The sequence below is a fragment of the Lampris incognitus genome, chromosome 5, assembly GCF_029633865.1.
Source record: "Lampris incognitus isolate fLamInc1 chromosome 5, fLamInc1.hap2, whole genome shotgun sequence".
Classification (NCBI taxonomy): Eukaryota; Metazoa; Chordata; class Actinopteri; order Lampriformes; family Lampridae; genus Lampris; species Lampris incognitus.
In genome coordinates this window covers 68,855,893-68,872,861 of record NC_079215.1, presented here as the reverse complement: position 1 = coordinate 68,872,861, position 16,969 = coordinate 68,855,893, and the positions used below count along the sequence as shown (strand labels likewise).

Here is a 16,969-nt window from a genome sequence, read left to right as displayed (position 1 = left end):
GCGAACTGGAGGGGTCTAAGTGTGGCTTGACCGTGGGCCGAAGCTGCTCCAGGATGAGTCTTTCCAGAGTCTTCATGATGTGTGAAGTCAATGCTACCGGTTTGTAGTCCTTGGAGTCCCTAGGATGTGGTGTTTTAGGCACAGGAACGAGGCAGGACATCTTCCACAGCATGGGGACCCTTTGAAGTCTAAGGCTCATGTTGAAGACATGGTGAAACACTCCACGTAACTGAGGGGCACAGGCTTTGAGCAATCCTGTGATCCTAGAAGGTCCTAGATATCACTTCTGGTACACAACCTTTTACAACATTCCATCTCTGTAAAACTCTTTTGCCCCCTGGGTAATAAGAAGGTAAGTGTTCTCACACAGGTCCTCAGACAGGCATGATGCGTTTCATTGGACTTTAATGTACAACAGGAAAAGCGATACATGAGAAATGATTTGTTAAGCTGTGTATTTATTACAGCCAACATAAAACATTTACAACTGATGATGAGAGATGTTTCCCCGACTACTGCTTCTGGATTAAAAGTTCCGTGAGCATGTCCTTCCTGATACTTTCCATCTCTAGCTTATCAGAGATCAGTACTAAGCCACACTACTGATTTTAATCGTTACAAACCGGGAAGATTTTCCCTGGAAAAAGGTTCAGTATAGCAGCCAAATGAAGCTGCAGCAGGTAGTAACATCACAACTTCACTGTCAAGTAGACCATACCGCACTACAATGTAACACTATCAACACAGCATCACTGTCAACTAGACCACATCACACTACAATGTAACACTATCCAACACAGCATCACTGTCAACTAGACCACATCACGCTACAATGTAACACTATCCAACACAGCATCACTGTCAACTAGACCACATCACACTGTAACACTATCCAACACAGCATCACTGTCAACTAGACCACATCACACTACAATGTAACACTATCCAACACAGCATCACTGTCAACTAGACCACATCACACTACAATGTAACACTATCCAACACAGCATCACTGTCAACTAGACCACATCACACTGTAACACTATCCAACACAGCATCACTGTCAACTAGACCACATCACACTACAATGTAACACTATCCAACACAGCATTACTGTCAACTAGACCACATCACACTACAATGTAACACTATCCAACACAGCATCACTGTCAACTAAACCACATCACACTGTAACACTATCCAACACATCACTGTCGACTAGACCACATCACACTACAATGTAACACTATTCAACACAGCATCACTGTCAACTAGACCACATCACACTACAATGTAACACTATTCAACACAACATCACTGTCGACTAGACCACATCACACTACAATGTAACACTATTCAACACAACATCACTGTTGACTAGACCACATCACACTACAATGTAACACTATCCAACACAGCATCACTGTCAACTAGACCACATCACACTGTAACACTATCCAACACAACATCACTGTCGACTAGACCACATCACCTACAATGTAACACTATCCAACACAGCATCACTGTCAACCAGACCACATCACACTACAATGTAACACTATCCAACACAACATCACTGTCGACTAGACCACATCACACTACAATGTAACACTATCCAACACAGCATCACTGTCGACTAGACCACATCACACTACAATGTAACACTATCCAACACAGCATCACTGTCAACTAGACCACATCACACTACAATGTAACACTATTCAACACAGCATCACTGTCAACTAGACCACATCACACTACAATGTAACACTATTCAACACAACATCACTGTTGACTAGACCACATCACACTACAATGTAACACTATCCAACACAGCATCACTGTCAACTAGACCACATCACACTGTAACACTATCCAACACAACATCACTGTCGACTAGACCACATCACCTACAATGTAACAATATCCAACACAGCATCACTGTCAACCAGACCACATCACACTACAATGTAACACTATCCAACACAACATCACTGTCAACTAGACCACATCACACTACAACGTAACACTATCCAACACAACATCACTGTCAACTAGACCTTATCACACTATAACTTAACACAAATGAAGCAGCAGCAGGTAGTAACATTACAACATCACTGTCAACTAGACCACATCACACTACAATGTAACACTATCCAACACAACATCACTGTCGACTAGACCACATCACACTACAATGTAACACTATCCAACACAGCATCACTGTCAACCAGACCACATCACACTACAATGTAACACTATCCAACACAGCATCACTGTCAACCAGACCACATCACACTACAATGTAACACTATCCAACACAACATCACTGTCAACTAGACCACATCACACTACAATGTAACACTATCCAACACAACATCACTGTCGACTAGACCACATCACACTACAATGTAACACTATCCAACACAACAGTCACTGTTACAACATTTAAATGTACTTGTTTCTGTTTCGTGTAAACATTTTATGTAAACTAACTTCTGCACTTATTCTAATGCAAAGACATTATAAAATACTTGGAAATCCCCACATGAATTCTCAAAACATTTGGACTTTCCACACACCCACCTGAACCTGTTACTGCTGACACCCACCTGAACCTGTTACTGCTGACACCCACCTGAACCTGTTACTGCTGACACCCACCTGAACCTGTTACTGCTGACACCCACCTGAACCTGTTACTGCTGACACCCACCTGAACCTGTCACTGCTGACACCCACCTGAACCTGTTACTGCTGACACCCACCTGAACCTGTCACTGCTGACACCCACCTGAACCTGTCACTGCTGACACCCACCTGAACCTGTTACTGCTGACACCCACCTGAACCTGTCACTGCTCACACCCACCTGAACCTGTTACTGCTGACACCCACCTGAACCTGTTACTGCTGACACCCACCTGAACCTGTTACTGCTGACACCCACCTGAACCTGTTACTGCTGACACCCACCTGAACCTGTCACTGCTGACACCCACCTGAACCTGTTACTGCTGACACCCACCTGAACCTGTTACTGCTGACACCCACCTGAACCTGTTACTGCTGACACCCACCTGAACCTGTTACTGCTGACACCCACCTGAACCTGTTACTGCTGACATCCACCTGAACCTGTTACTGCTGACACCCACCTGAACCTGTTACTGCTGACACCCACCTTAACCTGTTACTGCTGACACCCACCTGAACCTGTTACTGCTGACACCCACCTGAACCTGTTACTGCTGACACCCACCTGAACCTGTTACTGCTGACACCCACCTGAACCTGTTACTGCTGACACCCACCTGAACCTGTTACTGCTGACACCCACCTGAACCTGTTACTGCTGACACCCACCTGAACCTGTCACTGCTGACACCCACCTGAAGCTGTTACTGCTGACACCCACCTGAACCTGTTACTGCTGACACCCACCTGAACCTGTTACTGCTGACACCCACCTGAACCTGTTACTGCTGACACATGAGTCTGAACAGCAGACATGTGGTGAGGTCTTTGTGTGTGTGTGTGTGTGTGTGTGTGTGTGTGTGTGTGTGTGTGTGTGTGTGTGTGTGTGTGTGTGTGTGTGTGTGGCTGTATTTTCAAGGAACATGTAATGGGTGGCTTCCATTGACACATTCAGCACTAATGGATAAACTCCAGATTGAAACCTCCTCAGTCCAGATTTAAGAGGGACGGGTGTGTCTGGATGTTTGATGGAGGTTAAGAGGGCGGTAAAGTCATGTTGTTTTCCAGATGAGGTCGTCTTTCTTGTGGAGATGTCAAATAATAACCATCAAATAATATTTTCCTAGAAACTGGACATAATATGTTGAAGCAGACCCCTTGAATCCATATTCAGACTTTGCTTCTGGGTCCTTATGAGTGGACGTCTGCCACAGCTTGTCATCGACACTCCCATTAATGTCACACACTTTGGGTGCCACTTCTCTGAAAGCATAACACACAATAATGTTGCTGCAGCACCTTAACACACATGTAGCCAGGTGGAGCGGTGGTCATCCCCCATTACTAACACAGAGTAATGTTACTGCAGCACCTTAACACACATGTAGCCAGGTGGAGCGGTGGTCATCCCCCATTAGTAACACAGAGTAATGTTACTGCAGCACCTTAACACACGTGTAGCCGGTTGGAGCGGTGGTCATCCCCCATTAGTAACACAGAGTAATGTTACTGCAGCACCTTAACACACATGTAGCCGGTTGGAGCGGTGGTCATCCCCCATTACTAACACAGAGTAATGTTACTGCAGCACCTTAACACACATGTAGCCGGGTGGAGCGGTGGTCATCCCTCATTACTAACACAGAGTAATGTTGCTGCAGCACCTTAACACACATGTAGCCGGGTGGAGCGGTGGTCATCCCCCATTAGTAACACAGAGTAATGTTACTGCAGCACCTTAACACACATGTAGCCAGGTGGAGCGGTGGTCATCCCCCATTAGTAACACAGAGTAATGTTACTGCAGCACCTTAACACACGTGTAGCCGGTTGGAGCGGTGGTCATCCCCCATTAGTAACACAGAGTAATGTTACTGCAGCACCTTAACACACATGTAGCCGGTTGGAGCGGTGGTCATCCCCCATTACTAACACAGAGTAATGTTACTGCAGCACCTTAACACACATGTAGCCGGGTGGAGCGGTGGTCATCCCTCATTACTAACACAGAGTAATGTTGCTGCAGCACCTTAACACACATGTAGCCGGGTGGAGCGGTGGTCATCCCCCATTAGTAACACAGAGTAATGTTACTGCAGCACCTTAACACACATGTAGCCGGTTGGAGCGGTGGTCATCCCCCATTACTAACACAGAGTAATGTTACTGCAGCACCTTAACACACATGTAGCCGGGTGGAGCGGTGGTCATCCCCCATTAGTAACACAGAGTAATGTTGCTGCAGCACCTTAACACACGTGTAGCCAGGTGGAGCGGTGGTCATCCCCCATTACTAACACAGAGTAATGTTACTGCAGCACCTTAACACACATGTAGCCAGGTGGAGCGGTGGTCATCCCCCATTAGTAACACAGAGTAATGTTACTGCAGCACCTTAACACACATGTAGCCAGGTGGAGCGGTGGTCATCCCCCATTAGTAACACAGAGTAATGTTACTGCAGCACCTTAACACACGTGTAGCCAGGTGGAGCGGTGGTCATCCCCCATTAGTAACACAGAGTAATGTTGCTGCAGCACCTTAACACACATGTAGCCAGGTGGAGCGGTGGTCATCCCCCATTACTAACACAGAGTAATGTTACTGCAGCACCTTAACACACATGTAGCCAGGTGGAGCGGTGGTCATCCCCCATTAGTAACACAGAGTAATGTTACTGCAGCACCTTAACGCACATGTAGCCGGGTGGAGCGGTGGTCATCCCCCATTAGTAACACAGAGTAATGTTGCTGAAGCACCTTAACACACATGTAGCTGGATGGAGCGGTGGTCATCCCCCATTAGTAACACAGAGTAATGTTGCTGCAGCACCTTAACACACATGTAGCCGGGTGGAGCGGTGGTCATCCCTCATTACTAACACAGAGTAATGTTGCTGCAGCACCTTAACACACATGTAGCCGGTTGGAGCGGTGGTCATCCCCCATTAGTAACACAGAGTAATGTTGCTGCAGCACCTTAACACACATGGAGCTGGGTGGAGCGGTGGTCATCCCTCATTACTAACACAGAGTAATGTTGCTGAAGCACCTTAACACACATGGAGCTGGATGGAGCGGTGGTCATCCCCCATTAGTAACACAGAGTAATGTTGCTGCAGCACCTTAACCCACACGTAGCTGGATGGAGCGGTGGTCATCCCTCCTTAGTAACACAGAGTAATATTGCTGCAGCACCTTAACACACATGTAGCCAGGTGGAGCGGTGGTCATCCCTCCTTAGTAACACAGAGTAATGTTGCTGCAGCACCTTAACACACATGTAGCTGGATGGAGCGGTGGTCATCCCTCCTTAGTAACACAGAGTAATGTTGCTGAAGCACCTTAACACACATGTAGCTGGATGGAGCGGTGGTCATCCCCCATTACTAACACAGAGTAATGTTACTGCAGCACCTTAACACACATGTAGCCAGGTGGAGCGGTGGTCATCCCCCATTACTAACACAGAGTAATGTTACTGCAGCACCTTAACACACATGTAGCCAGGTGGAGCGGTGGTCATCCCCCATTAGTAACACAGAGTAATGTTACTGCAGCACCTTAACACACATGTAGCCGGTTGGAGCGGTGGTCATCCCCCATTAGTAACACAGAGTAATGTTGCTGCAGCACCTTAACACACATGTAGCCAGGTGGAGCGGTGGTCATCCCCCATTACTAACACAGAGTAATGTTACTGCAGCACCTTAACACACATGTAGCCAGGTGGAGCGGTGGTCATCCCCCATTAGTAACACAGAGTAATGTTACTGCAGCACCTTAACGCACATGTAGCCGGGTGGAGCGGTGGTCATCCCTCATTACTAACACAGAGTAATGTTGCTGCAGCACCTTAACACACACGTAGCTGGATGGAGCGGTGGTCATCCCTCCTTAGTAACACAGAGTAATATTGCTGCAGCACCTTAACACACATGTAGCCAGGTGGAGCGGTGGTCATCCCTCCTTAGTAACACAGAGTAATGTTGCTGCAGCACCTTAACACACATGTAGCTGGATGGAGCGGTGGTCATCCCTCCTTAGTAACACAGAGTAATGTTGCTGAAGCACCTTAACACACATATAGCTGGATGGAGCGGTGGTCATCCCCCATTAGTAACACAGAGTAATGTTGCTGAAGCACCTTAACACACATATAGCTGGGTGGAGCGGTGGTCATCCCTCATTACTAACACAGAGTAATGTTGCTGAAGCACCTTAACACACATGGAGCTGGGTGGAGCGGTGGTCATCCCTCATTACTAACACAGAGTAATTTTGCTGCAGCACCTTAACACACATGGAGCTGGATGGAGCGGTGGTCATCCCCCATTAGTAACACAGAGTAATGTTGCTGCAGCACCTTAACACACATATAGCTGGGTGGAGCGGTGGTCATCCCTCATTACTAACACAGAGTAATGTTGCTGAAGCACCTTAACACACATGGAGCTGGGTGGAGCGGTGGTCATCCCTCATTGCTAACACAGAGTAATGTTGTTGCAGCACCTTAACACACATGTAGCTGGATGGAGCGGTGGTCATCCCTCCTTAGTAACACAGAGTAATGTTGCTGAAGCACCTTAACACACATATAGCTGGGTGGAGCGGTGGTCATCCGTCATTACTAACACAGAGTAATGTTGCTGAAGCACCTTAACACACATACAGCTGGGTGGAGCGGTGGTCATCCCTCATTAGTAACACAGAGTAATGTTGCTGCAGCACCTTAACACACATGGAGCTGGATGGAGCGGTGGTCATCCCCCATTAGTAACACAGAGTAATGTTGCTGAAGCACCTTAACACACATGGAGCTGGATGGAGCGGTGGTCATCCCCCATTAGTAACACAGAGTAATGTTGCTGAAGCACCTTAATACACATGTAGCCGGATGGAGCGGTGGTCATCCCTCATTAGTAACACAGAGTAATGTTGCTGAAGCACCTTAACACACATGTAGCTGGGTGGAGCGGTGGTCATCCCTCATTATTAACACAGAGTAATGTTGCTGAAGCACCTTAACACACATGTAGCCAGGTGGAGTGGTGGTCATCCCCCATTAGTAACACAGAGTAATGTTGCTGCAGCACCTTAACACACATGGAGCTGGGTGGAGCGGTGGTCATCCCTCATTACTAACACAGAGTAATGTTGCTGAAGCACCTTAACACACATGGAGCTGGATGGAGCGGTGGTCATCCCCCATTAGTAACACAGAGTAATGTTGCTGCAGCACCTTAACTCACACGTAGCTGGATGGAGCGGTGGTCATCCCTCATTACTAACACAGAGTAATGTTGCTGCAGCACCTTAACATACATGTAGCCAGGTGGAGCGGTGGTCATCCCCCATTAGTAACACAGAGTAATGTTGCTGCAGCACCTTAACACACATGTAGCTGGATGGAGCGGTGGTCATCCCTCCTTAGTAAGACAGAGTAATGTTGCTGCAGCACCTTAACACACATGTAGCCAGGTGGAGCGGTGGTCATCCCTCCTTAGTAAAACAGAGTAATGTTGCTGCAGCACCTTAACACACATGTAGCTGGATGGAGCGGTGGTCATCCCTCCTTAGTAACACAGAGTAATGTTGCTGCAGCACCTTAACACACATGTAGCTGGATGGAGCGGTGGTCATCCCCCATTAGTAACACAGAGTAATGTTGCTGAAGCACCTTAACACACATATAGCTGGGTGGAGCGGTGGTCATCCCTCATTACTAACACAGAGTAATGTTGCTGCAGCACCTTAAGCCACATGGAGCTGGGTGGAGCGGTGGTCATCCCTCATTACTAACACAGAGTAATGTTGCTGAAGCACCTTAACACACATGGAGCTGGATGGAGCGGTGGTCATCCCCCATTAGTAACACAGAGTAATGTTGCTGAAGCACCTTAACACACATGTAGCCAGGTGGAGCGGTGGTCATCCCTCATTAGTAACACAGAGTAATGTTGCTGCAGCACCTTAACACACATGTAGCCGGGTGGAGCGGTGGTCATCCCCCATTAGTAACACAGAGTAATGTTGCTTCAGCACCTTAACACACATGTAGCCGGATGGAGCGGTGGTCATCCCTCATTAGTAACACAGAGTAATGTTGCTGCAACACCTTAACACACATGTAGGCGGGTGGAGCGGTGGTCATCCCTCATTAGTAACACAGAGTAATGTTGCTGCAGCACCTTAACACACATGTAGCCGGGTGGAGCGGTGGTCATCCCTCATTACTAACACAGAGTAATGTTGCTGCAGCACCTTAACACACATGTAGCTGGGTGGAGCGGTGGTCATCCCTCCTTACTAACACAGAGTAATGTTGCTGCAGCACCTTAACACACATGTAGCCGGGTGGAGCGGTGGTCATCCCCCATTAGTAACACAGAGTAATGTTGCTGCAGCACCTTAACACACATGTAGCCGGATGGAGCGGTGGTCATCCCTCATTAGTAACACAGAGTAATGTTGCTGCAGCACCTTAACACACATATAGCTGGGTGGAGCGGTGGTCATCCCTCATTACTAACACAGAGTAATGTTGCTGCAGCACCTTAACACACATGTAGCTGGGTGGAGCGGTGGTCATCCCTCCTTAGTAACACAGAGTAATGTTGCTGCAGCACCTTAACAAACATGTAGCCAGGTGGAGCGGTGGTCATCCCTCCTTAGTAACACAGAGTAATGTTGCTGCAGCACCTTAACAAACATGTAGCCAGGTGGAGCGGTGGTCATCCCTCATTACTAACACAGAGTAATGTTGCTGCAGCACCTTAACACACATGTAGCTGGGTGGAGCGGTGGTCATCCCTCCTTAATAACACAGAGTAATGTTGCTGCAGCACCTTAACAAACATGTAGCCAGGTGGAGCGGTGGTCATCCCTCCTTAGTAACACAGAGTAATGTTGCTGCAGCACCTTAACACACATGTAGCCGGATGGAGCGGTGGTCATCCCTCATTAGTAACACAGAGTAATGTTGCTGCAGCACCTTAACACACATATAGCTGGGTGGAGCGGTGGTCATCCCTCATTACTAACACAGAGTAATGTTGCTGCAGCACCTTAACACACATGTAGCTGGGTGGAGCGGTGGTCATCCCTCCTTAGTAACACAGAGTAATGTTGCTGCAGCACCTTAACAAACATGTAGCCAGGTGGAGCGGTGGTCATCCCTCCTTAGTAACACAGAGTAATGTTGCTGCAGCACCTTAACAAACATGTAGCCAGGTGGAGCGGTGGTCATCCCTCATTACTAACACAGAGTAATGTTGCTGCAGCACCTTAACACACATGTAGCTGGGTGGAGCGGTGGTCATCCCTCCTTAATAACACAGAGTAATGTTGCTGCAGCACCTTAACAAACATGTAGCCAGGTGGAGCGGTGGTCATCCCTCCTTAGTAACACAGAGTAATGTTGCTGCAGCACCTTAACACACATGTAGCCAGGTGGAGCGGTGGTCATCCCCCATTACTAACACAGAGTAATGTTGCTGCAGCACCTTAACACACATGTAGCCAGGTGGAGCGGTGGTCATCCCTCATTAGTAACACAGAATAATGTTGCTGCAGCACCTTAACACACATGGAGCTGGATGGAGCGGTGGTCATCCCCCATTACTAACACAGAGTAATGTTGCTGCAGCACCTTAACACACATGTAGCCAGGTGGAGCGGTGGTCATCCCCCATTACTAACACAGAGTAATGTTGCTGCAGCACCTTAACACACATGTAGCCGGGTGGAGCGGTGGTCATCCCCCATTAGTAACACAGAGTAATCACATTTAATGTGAAACAACTTCAGACACGTTATGTTCAGCTTCGTGGGCTGATATGATTTTGACAAGAAAACACCAATGTTACCAATGTTTAAAATTCCCCGAAGTCTTTTTTCCTGCTGCAGTTGTGACGTAAAATAAATGTTAAATATTGAGTGCGAAGAATTTCTATTATAAAGTCCCAGAGAGGTGAAGCAGTTCATCTGCACACAAGATACGTTTCATCATCATCTAAGTGACCGCTTCAGTCTCACCTGACTGCAGGTGTCCCCACCCTTATAACCGATACAGTGACTGCAGATGTCCCCACCCTTATAACCGATACAGTGACTGCAGGTGTCCCCACCCTTATAACCAATACAGTGACTGCAGGTGTCCCCACCCTTATAACCGATACAGTGACTGCAGTTGTCCCCACCCTTATAACCGATACAGTGACTGCAGGTGTCCCCACCCTTATAACCGATACAGTGACTGCAGGTGTCCCCACCCTTATAACCGATACAGTGACTGCAGGTGTCCCCACCCTTATAACCAATACAGTGACTGCAGGTGTCCCCGCCCTTATAACCAATACAGTGAGTGCAGGTGTCCCCACCCTTCTAAACAATACAGTGAGTGCAGGTGTCCCCACCCTTATAACCGATACAGTGACTGCAGGTATCCCCACCCTTATAACCAATACAGTGAGTGCAGGTGTCCCCACCCTTCTAAACAATACAGTGAGTGCAGGTGTCCCCACCCTTCTAAACAATACAGTGACTGCAGGTGTCCCCACCCTTCTAAACAATACAGTGAGTGCAGGTGTCCCCACCCTTCTAAACAATACAGTGACTGCAGGTGTCCCCACCCTTCTAAACAATACAGTGACTGCAGGTGTCCCCACCCTTATAACCAATACAGTGAGTGCAGGTGTCCCCACCCTTCTAAACAATACAGTGACTGCAGGTGTCCCCACCCTTCTAAACAATACAGTGAGTGCAGGTGTCCCCACCCTTCTAAACAATACAGTCACTGCAGGTGTCCCCACCCTTCTAAACAATACAGTGACTGCAGATGTCCCCACCCTTATAACCAATACAGTGAGTGCAGGTGTCTCCACCCTTCTAAATAATACAGTGACTGCAGGTGTCCCCACCCTTCTAAACAATACAGTGGCATAATGACCCAAACCAACGATCAGGTTCACATGCTAATTAGCGTGAGCGTTAACTAGAACTGGTTGAACTATCTGTGATTTTGTCACCTGGATTAATGAGCATGCCTAAAGTCCGGTATAGACGGTCATTGTAATGATTCTTTTATTTTGGTACATCTGGCTGTAGTGGTTTGGATCTTGCAGACCCTGGAAGAATCTGATTGGCTGCTGTGGGTTGTGCTCGGGTTCGACTGGTTGTTGCAGGTTCTTCTGGCGGCTCACTGGATGTTGCAGGCACCGCTCGGCAGGAAGTCCTGAACATAACTCGCCACTGCCTTGGACAGATAGGTCATGGTTCCAAAACGACCGCTGGGGGCGCTGTCGTACAGCAGACGACAAATCCCTGTAGAGGAATCCTTCTCCAGCAGGTGCTCCTCTGCTCCCAACGACTTCTGCTGGGGGACAGGAGGACACATGACGGCTGCTCTTTCATGGGTGGGTGGGTGTGTGTGTGTATTATGTATGTTACACACAATGCACACGCACACACAATACACATAACAGTCATAGCATATATCCATGTATGTGGATTATTTGTGGGTTGCCGTGGAGGAGAGGAAAACAACAGGTCAAAGGTCAGATATGAAGCTCAGCTAAAGACAGGTTTCATGTCTGTCATAATGACTTCTTCATTAAGATTTCTACAGTACTTCAATTAGTGTCGTCAGCAGAAACACGAGTGTATCGTTCTGACTCATGACCAGTGGCGTTCGATGAGCGTGTCTAGAGGGTAACCCCACAATAGTGAAACTTGAACGGGGTTTTGAACCTTTCCTTAGCCCAACCTCAAACTAACCCTAGCCTTAATCTAACCATGCCCTTAAACTAACCCTGCCCTCAACCTAACCCTACCCTTAATCTAATCCTGCCCTCAACCTAACCCTGCCCTTAATCTAACCCTGCCCCCAACCTAACCCTACCCTTAATCTAAACCTACCCTCAACATAACCCTACCCTTAATCTAACTCTGCCCCCTCAACCTAACCCAACCTCAACCTAACCCTACCCTTAATCTAACCCAACCCTGACCTAACCCTGCACTCAACCTAACCCTACCCTCAACCTAAAGCTACCCTTAATCTAACCCTACCCTCAACCTAACCCTACCCTCAACCTAGCCCTGCCCTCAACCTAACCCTACCCTCAACCTAACTCTACCCTTAATCGAACCCTACCCTCAACCTAACCCTACCCTCAACCTAACCCTACTCCCTCATCCTAATCCTACCTCAACCTAACCCAACCTCAACCTAACCCTACCCTTAATCTAACCCTACCCTTAACCTAACCCTGCACTCAACCTAACCCTACCCTTAATATAACCCTACCCTCAACCTAACCCTACCCTCAACCTAACCCTGCCCTCAACCTAACCTAACCCTTAATCTAACCCTGCTCTCAACCTAATCCTACCTCAATCTAACCCAACCTCAACCTAACCCTACCCTTAGTCTAACCCTGCACTCAACCTAACCCTACCCTCAACTTAAAGCTACCCTTAATCTAACTCTACCCTCAACCTAACCCTATCCTCAACCTAGCCCTGCCCTCAACCTAAACCTACCCTCAACCTAATCCTACCCTTAATCGAACCCTACCCTCAACCTAACCCAACTCTCAACCTAACCCTACGCTTAGCCTAACCCTACCCACAACCTAACACTACCCTCAACCTAACCCTACCCTTAATATAACCCTACCCTCAACCTAACCCTACCCTTAATCTAACCCTATCCTTAATTACATTACATTACAGTCATTTAGCCGACGCTTTTATCCAAAGCGATTTACAATAAGTGCATTTAACATAGGAAATCTGGAGAACTACTAGTCATCTGAGGTCATAAGTGCATCTAAACAAGCATCTAAGAGCAAAACCAGTGCTAAAGTAAAAATGCAAGACAGAGATTTTTTTCTTTTAAATGAGTGAATACAGTAAGTGCTAAAAACAAGTAACAGGGTAGTAGTTCTTAAAGAGGTGAGTTTTCAACCTGCACCGAAAGATGGGCAGCGACTCCGCTGTCCTGACACCAGTGGGGAGTTCATTCCACCACCGTGGGGCCAGGACAGAAAAGAGCAGTGACCGGGTCGATCGGCAGCAAGGGCCTCTGAGCGACGGGGCAACCAAGCGTCCCGGGGAAGCAGAGCGAAGTGGTCGGTTGGGGGTGTAGGGCTTGACCACGGCCTGGATATAGGAAGGAGCTGTTCCTTTCACTGCCCTGTAGGCTAGCACCAGAGTCTTAAACTGGATGCGAGCAGCTCCTGGGAGCCAGTGTAGGGACATGAGAAGGGGAGTTGTGTGGGAGAACTTAGGGAGGTTGAACACCAGACAAGCTGCAGCTTTCTGAACAAGCTCCAGAGGTCTGATGGCCGACGCCGGGGTACCAGCAAGGAGGGAGTTGCCGTAGTCCAGCCGGGAGATGACCAGAGCCTGGATGAGCACCTGTGCCGTCTCGTCAGTGAGGAATCGGCGAATCCTCCTGATGTTATAGAGGAGAAGTCTGCAGGAGCGAGCAACCGATGCAACGTTTGCAGCAAACGACAGTTGGTCGTCCAGGATCACACCCAGATTCCTCACAGTCCGAGTTGGCGTCACCATGGTGTTGTCAGTGGTGATGGCCAGGTCTCGGTGCAGGCAACCTTTCCCCGGGAGGAACATCAGCTCTGTCTTGTCCAGATTGAGCTTCAGGTGGTGTGTCGCCATCCACTCCGAGATGTCAGTCAAGCACGCAGCAATGTGTGTCTCTACTTGTGTGTCAGAGGGAGGAAAGGACAAGATCAGCTGGGTGTCATCAGTATAACAATGGTAAGAGAAGTCATGCGAGCGAATAACAGAACCCAGGGATGTCGTGTACAGGGAGAAAAGGAGAGGGCCCAGAACCGAACCCTGTGGAATGCCTGTAGTCAGTCAGCGAGGCTCCGACACAGATCCCCTCCATGTCTCCTGGTAGGAGAGACCCGTCAGGTAGGTTGCAAACATTGAGAGTGCAGAGCCTGTGACACCCAGCCCCTCGAGTGTAGAGGGGAGGATCTGGTGGTTCACTGTGTCGAACACAGCTGCGAGGTCCAGGAGTATAAGGACAGAGGACAGAGAGTTTGCTCTCGCAGAGTGCAGCTATTCTGTCACTGCAAGGAGGGCCGTCTCTGTCGAGTGACCCACCCTGAACCCAGACTCGTTGGGGTCCAGGGGGCTGTTCTGGTGGAGGTACAAAGAAAGTTGGTTAAAGACAGCACGTTCGAAAGTTTTGGATAGAAAGGGTAGAAGGGAAACTGGTCTGTAGTTTTTGACGTCGGAGGGGTTAAGTGATGGTTTCTTGAGAAGGGGGGCGACTCTACCAGTCTTGAAGGCAGATGGAAAGCATCCTGCCTGGAGGGAGGTGTTGATGAGGTGGGTTAGATAGGGAAGGAGTTCAGGTGCTATAGACTGAAGAAGAGGGGAGGGGACCGGGTCAAGGGAGCATGTGGTGGGGCGTCTGGAACCTCGTCGGGGGAGAGGGGAGCGAGGTGGTATAGGGTGGGGCTGGAGAGGTGAAGGAGGGATAGTGCAAGCAGCACTAATCGGGTGGTGAGAAAAGCAGGATCTGATGTCGTTTACCTTCTTGTCAAAGAAGTTAGCGAAGTCATCAGGAAGAAGGGAGGAAGTAGGAGGAGGTGGTGGGGGTTGAAGAAGTGTAGAGAAGGTTTCAAAGAGTTTCTTAGGATTAGAGGCAGAGGATAGGATTTTAGAGCGATAGAAGGCAGCCTTGGCAGCAGAAAGGGAGGAGGAGAAAGTGGAAAGAAGAGACTGGAAGTTGAGAAGGTCCTCTGGGAGTTTGCCTTTTCTCCATTTGCGATCTGCCACTCTCAGGCTCCGTCTGTCAGTACGTCATGAGTCGGTCAGCCAAGGGGCAGGTGGAGTTGGGCGTGCAGGCCTGGAGGTGAGGGGACAGAGATTGTCCAGAGAAGAGGAGAGGGTAGAGAGAAGAAAATCAGTAGCAGTGTCAGGGTGTAGGAGAGAGAAAGATTCAGGTGTGGGGAGAATAGAGGTAACAGAGGAAGAAAGATCAGTGGCGGAGAGAGCGGAGGTGTCTATGGGTGGAAACCATGTGGGTAGGGGAAGGGGCTGAGGGGGGTGAAGAGAGGGAGAGAGAGTAGGACATGAAATAGTGGTCAGAGAGCTGGAGGGGAGTAACAGAGAGATTGGAAATAGGACAGTGTCTAGTAAAGATCAGGTCCGGCTGGTTGGCGGCCTTATGGGTAGGAGGAGAGGGAGAGAGGTCAAAGGAGGAGAGGAAAGAGAGAACAGGATCTAGTTTGTTAGTGTGGATGTTGAAGTCACTGAGAAGGATAAGTGCAGAGTCCTCAAGAGGGAAGTGCTAGACAAGTGTGTCAAGCTCCTCCAGAAACTCACCAAGGGGGCCTGGTGGGCGGTACACAACCACAATGGTGAGTTTGACTGGATAAGAGACAGTAACAGCATGACATTCAAAAGAGGGCGGAGAAAATTGTGGAATGGAAACAAGAGAGTATTTCCATTTCAGGGTTAGCAGGCCAGTACCACCACCTCGCCTCCCAGCTCTGGGAGTGTGAGAAAAAGAGTACATATCAGACAGAGCTGTGGGTGTGGTAGTGTTTTCTGGCATGATCTATGTCTCAGTTAGAGCAAGAAAGTTGAGGGAGAGCAAGGATGTGTAGCCTGAGATAAACTCAGCTTTTGGCACCGCAGACTGGCCATTCCAGAGCCCTCCCATCACCACTTGCTCATCGTGAGTGGGGAGAGTAGGATAGATGAGATTGGTAGGGTCTCAGCGCCTAGGAGTGACCCAACATCTGTGCCAGCCCCGGGAAGAGGAAAGGACAGGAATGTGAAGGAAACACATAGTCTATACTAGGTACACAAAATACAGATGACTGACCAGATCTAAAAAGAGCAGTCCGTGCTTGACGAAGTCTTGGCTTGAAAAAGTCACGCTTGCCTTTGTTCACTCTAGCCTTCGTTCAACCTAGACCTGTTTGCTCTCGGCTTGTTTGTCTGACGCTTCCAAGTAGCAGCAGTGATTTAAAGAACACTGATTGCTAATTGTCTGCCATGAGTGCAGGCCACACCCTGGCCAATTAACACCCAATTGGCCAAAGAGGTACACTGAAAATGGGCCTATAGCCCAGAAACTGGTCACTTATGTAAAACTCTATCAAACCTCACACAATACTATTAAAACTGCAAACAGCAAGTTACCAAGGAATATATTTATCAGCTAAAAGGATAACTAAGTCAAAACAGCTAGGCAACAAGAAATATTTAAGGGCACA

The 16,969-nt window shown here is 48.4% G+C and overlaps 1 pseudogene; it reads right to left on the bottom strand.

The window, feature by feature from the left end:
- Positions 1–11,766: 11,766 nt before the first annotated feature.
- LOC130113084 (phosphorylase b kinase regulatory subunit alpha, skeletal muscle isoform-like) overlaps positions 11,767–16,969 on the bottom strand; it is an 80,415-nt pseudogene continuing 75,212 nt past the window's right edge.